Source organism: Dasypus novemcinctus, chromosome 10 (assembly GCF_030445035.2).
Source record: "Dasypus novemcinctus isolate mDasNov1 chromosome 10, mDasNov1.1.hap2, whole genome shotgun sequence".
Lineage (NCBI taxonomy): Eukaryota > Metazoa > Chordata > Mammalia > Cingulata > Dasypodidae > Dasypus > Dasypus novemcinctus.
In genome coordinates, this window is record NC_080682.1 from 122,593,006 (window position 1) to 122,606,407 (window position 13,402).

General features: G+C 37.6%; 1 protein-coding gene and 1 pseudogene across 2 annotated transcripts in view; both read right to left on the reverse strand.

Annotated features, from left to right (window-relative positions):
- GRM5 (glutamate metabotropic receptor 5) overlaps positions 1–13,402 on the reverse strand; it is a 548,158-nt gene that overhangs the window by 124,738 nt on the left and 410,018 nt on the right. The gene's annotated exons all lie outside the window — the stretch shown is intronic.
- LOC101445157 (ras-related protein Rab-2B pseudogene) lies at positions 7,403–8,031 on the reverse strand (annotated as a pseudogene).

Sequence of the window (13,402 nt, forward strand, 5' to 3'; positions counted from 1 at the left end):
CTCCTTGAATTAATTTAGGAGATTTATTTGAACTTCTTTGATGAATTTTTTCAAATTCTGTTTCTCCCCTGAAATTTTACTTTGTTCCCTTGACTGTGCCATGACTTCCTCTTTCTTAGTATGGCTTATAATTTTTTTTCTGATATATAGGCATCTGATTATCTTGATAAGTTAACTCTGAAGGTAGTTTCTACCCTTTTTAGGTTTTTACTGTTGACTGGTTTTGTGTTAAAGCTCTTCTTTGAAGCTTGGCCCAATTTATTCTAGATCTTTAGAATTGCCTGTGTGTAACTTATTAGATTTCACCAACTCTTTTTCATCTTTTTCTTTCCCTGAATATGGGGTACAATTTTTAAGATTGCACTTTTTTTGTGTAATTGTTTCACTTCCAGGAGAAAAACTTACTTTTTTTCTGTTCCTTCTTTCAGAATTTTGATGTGTTTTGTTTATTTTTGTGGAGAATTTCTCTCCAGCTCCTGTGATTTGTTTAAGGCCCCCCCCCCCTTAAGTGTCCCATTTTCCTTATTCTTTTCATTTCTGGGACTCTCCTGTCTTACAGCATTTCAGTTTGAATTCCCCCTTTATTCCTTTCTCCGTGAGGCTTATCTGCCTCCAGTTTCTTTGCTGTTAGGGTATCCTGTCCCAGGAGCCGATGATAAAATCTAGACTGGTGGGTCGCTCAAGAAAAGTCCCTTTTGTGTGTAGGTGGTCCAGTCAACAGAAGCTGGATTGGGTGAGTTCAGCACTTTTCACCTAGAGTTTTCCATCATTCTCTCTTCTGGGGTTCTTTTGTACACAGCACTCTTGTGTTATGCCCTGGTTCTCTTTAGGCTTGAGTGCCTGTGCCAGTATATATGTGGGGTTCTATCCCTGCTATTCAAGCAGGGGGGCTGGAGGGACCTTGTTCACAGCTGCTGAGAAACTTCCAAACTGTGCAGGACCAAGTGAAGGGGAGGGAGTGGATAGGCAGATTCTAGATGGAACTTTCCTACCCAATATTTATCATTTTCTTCAATTCATCATTTGTGAAGTCCTACTCAAGTCTTCACTGTATTCCAGAGTTCTAAGCAAGTGGGATTTTTCCTTTTATTCACTGAATCTATGAGGAAGTTTTTCTCAGGGGATGTCTTACATTGCCATATTGGTGACCTAGAACCATTCTTGAACATTGTTTTTATATTTTGCTAGAATTTTCCATTTGCAATATACACAGATTCAAGCAGAATATAGAAAAATACTTTAACATGGGATCTTTATAGCAGCAAGAGTTTTCATGTAGTTAAAATAAAGAAATAGCTTGTGTTCCTCTCTATTAAGGAAAATAGATGTTGGTGATTTCCATTTGTCTGAGATGCATTTCTTCATACAGGACACAATTCAATGTGATTTTTTTTGTTGAATCCTTGCTGATAGCCACATTCTTTTATTTGTTCTCAACTGTTGAGATACTTAGTTCTATGAAATCACTAGAGAAAAATACTGTGCAGAAGAAACAATAGCTATTTATTTTTATTTTACTAAATGCCAGAAATTATGTTAAGTACTTCATGACTACTATTTTAAAGTTCCTCTCCTATGATTTCCATCAGGTAGGCATTTAATATCACCCCTAGTTTACATTAGAAGAAAGTTAGGATAGAGAGTTTAAGCAATTTGTCCAGTGTTAAATTGGAGCTATTAGGTGGCAGAGCCAGGATATAGATCCAGCCGGTCAAATCCCATAGCTTGTTTGTCATCACTCTTCTATAATACCTATGTGTCTCACTCTTCTGCAGACCCTCTACTCATGAATCAACCATTTAATCACATTTGTCACATTTATTAATATATAGATCTGTCTCATATCTCTTTGTGTAACATTTTTAGTTCTAAAGAATTCTGCTTTTCCTACAGTTACTGTCTGAGAGGTTCATGTTTGGGGCAGTTCTCATTAGTATTCACTTTTGAGTTATTCGTGCTTCCAACGAGGCTTCTCATCTTCTACTTACTCCGATTAGCACCGGGGATTCAATAATACCATTCCCTGTCATTAAAGTACCTATCCCACTTCTTCCAATTGTCTATACTTATCTCTACCTTTTAACCAAAATTCACCTCATTTATCCTAATCTAGGTTTCTCCTAATTTCCTTATTTCTTTATTAATAAAATTTTCTCAATCACCCAATATTGAAAACTTTAATTACCCTTGACTCTTCCATTTTCTTCAACCCCTCATTTTCTCTCACTGACAATTCTTTCATTGTGTGCACTTAAATTTTTCCCTTCCTTTCCACACTCTTAACTCAGGTTCTTACAATTACAATTCAATTATACTAATCTTCTAACTGGACACCTTTCTATTAATCTCCTTTCCATCCAATAAATTCTGAATGACACTGCCAGATTAACATTTTTAAATATAGTTTTTGAATATAACATTTTCGTGCTCAGATATCTTCAACAATTCTTGAGACTCTAGAGAAAAATTCCCAAAATTATGGCTTTGCCTTCAAGATCCTTAAAAATCCCTACTTTCATTTCTAGCCTTATCTGTTACCACATATGATGCTTCCACTCTGGCTGAACAGGCCTTCTACATTATCATCTGATCAGGCTTTGTATTTTCTCATCTTCATTCTTTAATTTTCCTAGTCGTCTAAGATTGGAATCTTCTACTTCCAAATTTTCTTCTCACTGTCCAAACTTCCAGACTAAACTCAAATGCAAAGTCTCCCATTAAGCTCTAATCTCCCCAGATACAAGTGTCCTCTATGTTCTTTAATGCCTAGGGATCTTAAAGTGCTTAAGGCACTCTTGTCACTCATTTTATACTTGTCTTGTATTAAGGTAACTGACAGATAAATTGTAAGATAACTGAAGGAAGATACCAGCTTAAGATACTAGCTGAACTTTGCGTTCTCTATCTCTCTCCCTCTCTCTCTTTTTTTTTAGGTACCAGGACCTCATATGTGGAAAGCCAGCACTCAGCCACTGAGCTACACCAGGTCCCCCAAGTTAGATTTTTGTTTGTTTGTTTTGTTTTTAGGAGCTACCAGGGACTGAACCCAAGACCTCTCACACAGGAAGCAGGTGCTCACCACTTGAGCTATATCTACTCCCCTGCATTCTCTCTTAAAATTAGTTGAGTATCTTATAAGTAAGATGCTCAAAAAATGAAAACTTGATAAAGAAGATATGATATAAATTTAATAAGTGTACTGAATTTGTACCAAAAATTCCTTTCCCAAAAATAAGTCAGGTGCTATATAAGATTATATTTAGAATCTGTTCTGATAGGCTTAGAGCAAATAAAATATTTTGGAAACAATAGGCCCAATGTCCTAGTATGTATTGCAAAATACATTGAGTGGAAAGGATCAGTGGTAATCACCATGGTAACAGATGGACCTTTTAATTCTAGCAGTCACTTTGGAGTAGACTGACATTTAAACATCATGACAAAAGGCTGCCCATCAGTAGCAGTAGGAAGGCAAATAGAGTCAGGGTAATTAACAGTACTTTCTATGATAACATTTCCTTGTAGCTTAATCCAATAAGAGTTTATTTTTTGCTCACATTGCAGACTGAAGCACATGGTGAAGGCCTCTGAGTGCTCCTCCTTGAAGTGATTCAGGGATCTGAGCTCCTTCCGTCCTATGACTTTGCCATCTCTGATTCCTTTGTTTTCCTTCACATGGAGGGGGGAGCCTAGCGTCTCGGGGAAACTTTAGACACCAGGCTTGTAAGTGACACGCATCACTTCTATCCATATTCTATTGGCCAATATTACTCAACAACTGTAAGGTAGGTTTGCATATGATACTTTCCTAAGTGCTCAAGAAGAAGAAATGTATTTGGTGGGTATTCAGCCTATCCCTGCCACACCAAAGCTCTAGTAACTAAGGAATTTGATACCTGGGTCTTAGGACTGTTAGCTTTTCTGGAAGGAGCAACTGCTGAAAAATGTCCTGGCACTGGGAACTAGTGCATTACATGGGAAATGTTTGTTTAACATTTTTAGAAACTGACCACCTGTTTTCCATAGTGGTTGAATCATTTTACATTCCTACCAGCAGTGTATGAATGCACTTATTCCTCTCCATTCTTTCCATACCTCAGTATGACCAAGATTTATAATTTCAACTATTCTATTATATGTATAATAGGGTGTTACAGTGGTTTAAGTTTTCATTTCCCTAATGAATGATGATGTTGAGAATCTTTTCATGTATTTATTTGCAGTCCTTATATCTTCTTTGAAAAAGTGCTTTTTCAAATGTTTTAATTGAATTATGACTGAATTTTTTTGAGAATTTATATAGCCTGGATACAGAGATAAGATTTTCAAATTCTCCCAACTTGTGGTTTGCTTTTAATTCTCTCTACAAGATCCTCTGAAGAGCAGAGTTTTTAATTTTCATAAAGTTCAATCTATTATTTCATCTTGTATTGTGCTTCTGGTGTCATATTTAAGGAATCTTTCCTAATATAAAGTCACAGTCCTTAGCTCTGTGAACTCTAACGTCCTTGGCCTACCTGAGTACTTATTTCCAAACTCTCAACTTAGAGCACTCACCGCGCTTATTTCCTGTCTCTTAAAAATAGATGTCTTTCATCACTCGATGTCCAGGGCCTTGATAACTGTTTTTATATATTTTGCCTCTTTTTTGTTCTTGCTATTTTAGGCAGGAGAGTAAATTCAGTCTCTATTACTTTATCTTTATTGGGGAGCAGACATCTTCTCATCACATTTTTAGGTGACTTCCTATACATCATCAGATTTAAACCTCACTGGAATTCTGTGAGTTAAGTATTATTTTTAAATAATGATCTCTAATTTACACACAAAGAAACTGAGCCTTAGCTTACATAGTATATTACAGGTTTGAGTGTCTTTAACTAGGTCTTCTGGACCTAATTTCCATATTTTACCTAATGCACCTTGTGTACCTGAACAAACTAGATTGGTCTTTGGTTTACTTTAAGTATCTTTAACACATCTTGGGTTCCAATTACACTGCTTAAGAATTTGGAAATATTTGAAGTTTCAGATGTAAGGCTTTTCTTCTGGTGATCTCTCTGAGGAGTTTTTGATGGTAGATATTCATCATGGAAAATTTTAAAAGCCAAAAACTTACTTGGATGGATAATTACTCTCATTCTTAAACTCTGTAACTTCAAATAATAAATATGCCAAATTATTCTTCTCAAAATTTTCATATGTTGGTATCTTGGGCCTTGATCTAGCTCTATGTTGTATTTCCTGAAAGCACATTCCAAGATGAAGAATCAATTTTGCTGGTAATAAAAAGTATCAAAACATACATAATCCAAGAATTGTGTCAAGTCAATGCTGTCACATCAAATTCTATTACCTTAATTATGTGGTTGATACAAAAACAGAAATGGGATTCTGCTCAGTAAATTTCACTGCATACACCAGAATAATACAATCAAATTTTTTCTTCAGTATATGGTAATTAATATTGTGGTAGAATAGTCTTTATTTTGCCCTTACGAAACTATTTCTCTGTTCTAGTTACTCTTACCCAAACAATTATTTACTCTCAACAAACTGTTTTGGCTTTCCAGCCATATTTTCAGACTGAGAGACCCCAAAGTATTTTGAGCAATGATTAAACTACGGATGTATAGTTTAAAAGGGAAAAAAAGATGGAAGTAGATAAATCCTTATTCTTCAAAGACATTGTGACCACCTCTAGCTACAAACTTACTATAACAGAAAGACAAATATACTTTCAAGCTACTGTTGCCAACCTGTTTCAAAATAGAAATTCTTTTAGTTTCACACACTCCAAGAATGCTATTTGTATTTTTAGTGTCTTTTGACTTAGAAAACAGATACCATAAACTCTTATTTCAGTAACTCTTTTTACATGCATATATTTAATAATGAAACAATTTATGAGCAACAAAATACTTGTTTAAAAATCCTCAGTTCTATGGAAGAGAATGGGAAACCAAGATAATAAGATATAGCAATTGACCTATAAGGATACTAGCTGAGTGAAGCAAAGGGAAATTAGGCTAAGGTAATGCTACATCCTTTTGAAAAGGAGAATTCCTGAAATACCACTTATTTGACAGCTGGAAGTAGGCAGTCCCATTGCTTGCTGTATGGAATGGAGGCAAAGAGCCAGGGAAGGGTGGGAGAGGAGAAGGAGAAGAGCAATGTGGAACCCAGGGTAAGCAGATGGGAGAAATTGAGATAGAGTAACCAACGAGCTGTCTCTAAGGCCTTTTGTTTCCTCTGAAGTCTGAAATGAACCTGTTCTTAAAGAGCCTGTCTAAGTCAGTCAAATTCAGTGATTGTATAATAAGCACTCAACACTGTGTAGGAAGATGGGGGTTTACAAAAATAAATGGATGATGTGGTTCCTACTCTAAAGAAGCTTACACCCTAAATGGGGGGACCAGATCCCCCCACAAAAATTACAAAACATATATAAGTTAATAGACATACAAATAACTATAAACAGCACATGAAAGCTAAGGGGTACTATGTCGATATTTGCTTAGAAGTCCCTATTCAGTCACAGAAAGCTTCCTGAAGGAAAAGCTTGGATGTTGAGTATGATATCAGTGATGAGTAGGGCACATGCAAAGGCATGAGAGCGGGAATAAATATTTCATGTACAGAAAGCAAATTAGCTTGGTTAGAGTAGAAAATGTAAACAGGTCTAGTAAGAAGTGAGCGTATTAAAATGGTAGAGGTCTATTTGATGAAAGACACTGCAGCGTAAGATCCCTAAAACAAAATGAGCAGGGAAGGAAAATTTCCTTTTGGTAATGATTATAAATAGCCAGAGGTCCAGAACCCACTCTACTGGTATCAAACGTTTTGTAGCTACTCTAAGAGAAAGAACTTAACAGCCGGATGGTAGAGAAGCTGTCAGCATCCCTGAACAACTTAAAGTAGAAGGAACTGCCCCCTGCAATAATTCCCAAGAAGTGGCAAGTGGACACCCAAAGGCAAGGAAGTGAGTCTCAATGAAATTTCTAGGTAGAGGAGCTGTTCACCCAAAGCCAGCTAGATCCCAGCAGTCTTAAGGGCTCGAAGACAATGTTCTTGACCCTTGTGTCTAGTTCTTGGTGGGAAGCAGATTATGTATACTTATAAAATAATTTTTAAAAAAATTTTAACTATAGTGACAGTAAACTTTGATCCTAACATTCTAGAAATTAAAATAGGAGGATGTGACGAGCACTAATCAATAAGGAATGTCCCTGAAGAAGGACAGGTCAGTAAGGCCCCAAATCCTTCCTTGTTCTGTAAGTGGAGAGGCAAGTCATCAACCTTAGAAAGAGGCTGTTCTCAGCCAAAGCAAACAAGACCTCTTCCTTTATGCCTGTTGATCTGAACCTGTTTCAGGAAGTAAAAAAGAGTTCAGGCCAGATGTTTAACAACAGCTGGAGTTACTCCTTAAATCAGGAGAGCTTGGCTGGGAGGCGCAATGTCCCCCTGATTGTGAAATATGTTGCAGGGGCCCAGTCTGGATGCCCTTTGCCTCATTGTGGACATCAAACAAACCCTACTGGATCTTCCTATATATTTCTTTGGCTGTATTAATGAAGGCCTCTTCAACACTGGAGGCTGAAGTCTTCATAAATGTAAGCCCATACTCCTGAGCAAAGACCTTTCCATCCATGCAGGACTCTAGGTCTCTTGTTCCCAATCAACATGATGCCCAGCACCTTGTAGCTGGACTGTTGCTGGGCATCCTCTGACAATGTGTTGAGGTGGCTGAAGGTTCTACACCTTCATACATATAATTTCGTACACCAACAGTGCTCCAACTGCTCCCCTGTAGTGGAAATGGGTGGTAGAACAAAAGGCTTCTTGCCTGGTTATTTCCCAAATTTGCAATTTGATTTGTTTTCCATCACTGTTGACCAGATGGGCTTCAAAGCCCACACTGATTGGGAGGATGTGAACAAGCTGGAACCCCTTGTTGGTAAACTGCAGACATGACATGCCCACACCTGTGTCCCCCATCATGCTGTACTTGAGGAGAGAAGCACACATCATGGTCCCAATTCCTCTGGATTCCAGGTGCAGTGGACTCCTAAGCATGCACCTCCAGCCTCCCCTGATTTCAGGAACTCTTAAAATAAATTTGTAATTTGTCAACCACAATAAAAATAAGGTCCATACACACACACAAGTATCTCCAGTGTACTGACAATGCTCATTCTCATAAAGATTCTGGACACAGGCAATAGATTGACAGAGACTTATTGGGGGCCTGCAGCTCACAGATTGGAAACCGTTTTTCTGGGTCTTCTAGCCAATGTAACATTATTTAGGCTTATGATAAGTAAAGTCACATTTATCTAACAACATTTATCAAATGTCTGCTACATACAAGGTGTGTTGCTGGACATTTGGGAATCAGAGCTAAATAAGACAGCTGCTCTCCTTGGGAAATATATAACCTAAAGGAGAAAGATGAACATAAAATCTCTACATGCCAGTGAAACCACGTGAAAAAAATGGAATTTATATGTTAGTGTAAGAGTGGAAAAAAGATCTATTGACTGTAACTGCTTCAGCTCCTATAGAATTCTCTGGAATCATGGCCTTCTGTGTGGCAAAGTAACTTTATCAACAGCTTTGGGCTCAAAAGGTGAGCATCCCATCTCAAAGGGTGGAATTTTTGAAGGAGCCTAGAAAACAAAGAAATAGGTAAACAACTGTACATATGAAATGAAGAGATATTTTGTTGTGTAAAGATGGTAAGAAGAGTGGAGATTAGTGTTACCAGGAAAGAAAGGGAGTGTGATTAAGAAATACAGTGGCAGAAACCCGGCGGGGGATTGGGCATGCGGGAGGGGGTGTGCTGTGGAGAAGTGTTAGACAGGAATAAATTATTTTTGGATATAGTGACCAAAGGATTTCTATTTGGGGGAGAGCTAATATAAACTACTAAAATATTAATATAGAAAATTACAGAAATTGTAACTCCACATGAATTTTTCTCAAAATGCACACATCCTAATGACCATCACTAGATCAAGAAACAGAACGATACTAGAGCCCCGGGAATGCAATCATGGCCGAAGCACTGCTCTATTGCTCCTTACCCAGTTATTTCAGCCTCATTTCATTGATAATCTGCCACACACACAAATGCCTGAGTGACTGTTGACTAGGGCACATAAAACAAACAAAAAGAAGGGTATCCAATATCTGAACTCCAGTGGCAAGAAAGACAAAGGCATAGGAAGTGAAATGTGAGGAGGAGGGTTTTAATGAGAACAGGAAACTGAAGGATTAGCAACTATGAGAATGTAAACTCATTGGAATTGACAAATGTCTTGCAGATGGCTTGTTACAAAGTAAGCAAGTTGTAACATATACAAAAGCACAAGGACTTGAATGGGCATGACATATTAAAATAGAGGAGCACAATCTGTTAAGTGGCTGGAGCATAGATTTCATGGGTTTAAGGAATAGATGAGGCTTGAAAGAAGTAAATGATTAATTTGAAGAGCTTTGACTAGGGCAAAGGAACTTGCACCCTTTATTTTTTTTCTTTCATTTTTAGAAATCAGAGAATGAGGAAAGATCTTTAAGGATGGGAATAACATGATGAAATTTATTCTTTACGGAAACTGTTCTGGGACTAGTTTTCAGCATAAAATTATATCAAAAAGAAGATTACATAGTAATCTTCTACTATTTCAGTTAAGAGATAATGAGGAATTAAACCATGACAATGTACAAAGACTTGAAACTACACAGCAGTGGAAAGGATGGGGCAGACGTGGAAGATGATCAAGCAGTAAATTAGCAGAGTATGGTGGCCATCTGGGTGTGAGCGTCAGAGCAGGTGGTAGATGAGGATCACTCACTCCTATTCTGGGGTGATGGAGTAGATGACGGTATCACTTAAGTAAACTGGGATGAAAAGAAGGGAATCAAAATTTGGAACAGTGACTGTAAAAGTTATAATTTTGTTACCTTTAGTTACATTAATTGACGTGCACTCAGGATATATGGGTGAGAATTTCTGTGTATTAATGCCATAAATGACACCACTGGAAGATATTGGAGGTAACAGGGAGAAATCATATAAAAGAAATGCTAAGTGGATGTCACTGTATGACAGAATATGATTGTGAAGTCCTTAAATAGGCTCTTTAATTAGTTAAAAAATAGAATAGCTTAGAGTGATTAGAGAACAGTTTAATTCTTTGTAGCTTTTAACATGATTTCCTTAAACTACACAATCAAAGAAGAATTAAATTATATTCTCAATATTTTAAATTTATTATTGTTAAACTAATTTAACTTAAAATTTAAGTCTTCCATATTTGTGCAATTAAATAAAACTGAAATTATATCACTGATAATATATAACAATTCTACACAGTTAAAACACTTAAGGGCCAAAGTAATACTTTGAATTACCTTTTTATATGCTTAGAAATAAAATAACAAAAAATTAACAAATACATATTTTAGACATTACAAATGACAAGTTTTATTTACACATGAAAATTGTGATTGCACTGGTAGGCACAATTAAGAATAAAGAGTAAAGATGGTCTGATTTTACCAGGTAGGGTGGAGAAGAAAGCAACTGAAAACTCCTTTACTGCATAATTTTAAAATGTCAAAAAATGTGAAAGGCAGAATTTTTAAAGGCAATGACTAGGTAAGGAAGCAAGGAGGACTGAATGAGCAGAGAGGAGACCTGCAAAAGTAAGCAAAGGGGTGAGTGCCTGCTTTATTGCCTAAGGACATTGGCAGGTTCTGGATTGAGACAGAGGATTTGGATTGGCTGGAATGAAGGCACACTACTGGGGAAAAAACAGAGAAACCAGTAAAGATTTTAGATATTGAAAAGGTGTGGTACTACAATTTATAAACTCAGGGAGTCCTGAATGCACGATAGTCGTATTCCCTCCATGCTTTACTTGCTGAATCAGGGGCTGCAGGAGTGCCTCAGGAATTGGAAGAGAAAGGTTGAAAACGTTCCTTGTTTTGTAGTATTTGGAAGAAAAGCCCCACTTGAGAACTGGAGACTGCTCATATTTCTGTCAGTCTCTTCATCAAGATAGTTGTCAAATTTAGGAAGAGTATTATGCAGGACACTGGAGAGCTTAAAAATAGTAAGAATCTAACTGAATCAGTGACACTGGGCAAGGAATATACTATCTATGCCCCAAATTAAAAGCCTGTGGTAGGGAAGCGGCTGTGGCTCAATCGGTTGGGCTCCCGTCTACCATATGGGAGGCCCTGGGTTCGCGTCCCGGGGCCTCCTTGTGAAGGCAGCCTCACCCACACAATGCGGAGAGCCGCCAGCCCGCAAACTCTGTGGAGAGCTGACTCAGCAAGGTGACACAACAGAAAAAGGAAGACAAGTAAAAAAAACACAGAAGAGTGCATAGCAAATGGACACAGAGAGCAGACAGCAAGCAAGCCGCAAGGGGGAGGGGAGATAAATAAAAAAGCCTATGGTAGTCTCACATTAAAAAGCAGACTATTACTAATTTATGCTGTGATCCAGTTCATTTCAGTTCCTCTGAATCTAGAAAAGCAAACTCTTAATACCAGTGTTTCTGGCTATTTTATACTCAATGTCCATCATGAAGAAAAACAAATTGAAGACACACCAAGAAGCATAAAACGTGACTAATATTTAAGAGAAAAACAGTCAATAAGAGCAGCCTGACAGAAATTCCAGATGTTAGAATTAGAAAAAAGGGACTTTAAAATAACTATAATCAATATGTTCAAGAAAATAGAGCAAAATTCTGAAAAAATGGAGAATTTCAATAGAAAACCAGTTAACCATCTAAAAGAATTAATTGGGCATTTTGTGACTGCAAAACAACATACCCAAAATTAAGAACTCATTTTGAATAGCAGCAGACTGGACACAGAAGACATGATTAGTTTGCTAAAGGTTTCCAAGGCAATGTACCAGAAATGGGTTGGCTTTTACAATAGAGATTTTAAAATTTATAAACTTACAATTCTAGGCTGAGAAAAATGTCCAAATCAAGACACCAGGTGAAGGTCTCTCCCCAAAGATATGACTGCCAGAAATCCTGGACCCCTGCCACATGGCAGTGCACAACCACAGCATCTGCCAGACTCTGTCTTCTCCTCCACGCTCCATTGCTTTCACCTTCTGGCTGCTCCTTCTGTGGCTATCTCACTTGCAGGTTCCATTGATTTCAACTTCTTGCTCTAATGGATTTCTCCCTCATAGACTTCATTGATTTAGCTCCTGGCTTCCAGGGTTTCCTTTCTCAGCTTCTGGGAATCTTTCTCTCTGGGTATCTTTCCATATTCATCCTATGTATAAAGAACTACATTAAGGGGATCAAGATCCACCCTGGGTCATGACTTAACAAAGTAATGTAATCAGAGGCATTTAACTGGGATAATGTAATCAAAGTTCCCACCTACAATAGGTTCATGTCCATCGGAATGGATTATTAAGGACATGATCCTCTGATGTACATAGTCTCAAACTACCATAATCAGTGAAGTCAAAGACAAAACAATAGAAAATAGTTGAACTAAAGCACCAGGAGAAACAGGATAGATAAAACAGCTCAGAGAATAATCCACCATGCATGACCTAGTCAAATGACCTAACATAGGTGTAGTTAGGTGTCAGAAGGAGAAGAGATAGAAATGGGGCAAAAGGAATATTAAAGAAAATACTGCCTTAGAACTTTCCAAAAAATGATGGAAATCCTTAATCCATAGATTTAAAAGTTCTGGAATTCTAAGCAAAGGATGTGCAAAGAAAGTCATAGCTAGTCACAACACAGTCAAGCTAAAAAATTAAAATTAAAAGTTTTAAAAAGGTAACCTTAAAATCCTAGGAATAATATTGAGGTTATCAACATGGCAATGTAAGACATCCCCTGGAAAAGTCTCCCCTCAGAATAAACTAATAAAATTACAAATCCTACTTGCTTGGAACTCTGGAAGATGATAGAGACTGGAGAAGGAATCCAAAAATGTTGAATGAAAGTAAGGAAAAAACAATATACAATTTCAGGTAAGGACCTGGCAGACTGGACCCCTCACGTAGTTCTGCACAGCTGAGCATTCATGCAGAGGCTGCACAGCACAGGTCTTTCTTGCCATTATTGCAGGCTGTAGAGCTGCTCACAGCCCTGAGATAGAGTTCTACACATATCCTGGCACAGGAACCCAAATCTGCAGACACTAGGGCAGAGCACAAGCAGTGGAGGAATGTGGCATACAAAAGGGTCCGAAGAGGTTAAAAAATGAGAGACTGTGGCAGAACTGTTTGAAAGAGGTGTCCACAATCAATCCAGTCTCTATTGGTGGACCACCAAAGTGAAAAGCAGACACTTCTGGATTGATACCCTTGTTTTCATTGACCCCATCTGGGTCCCTGGGGTGG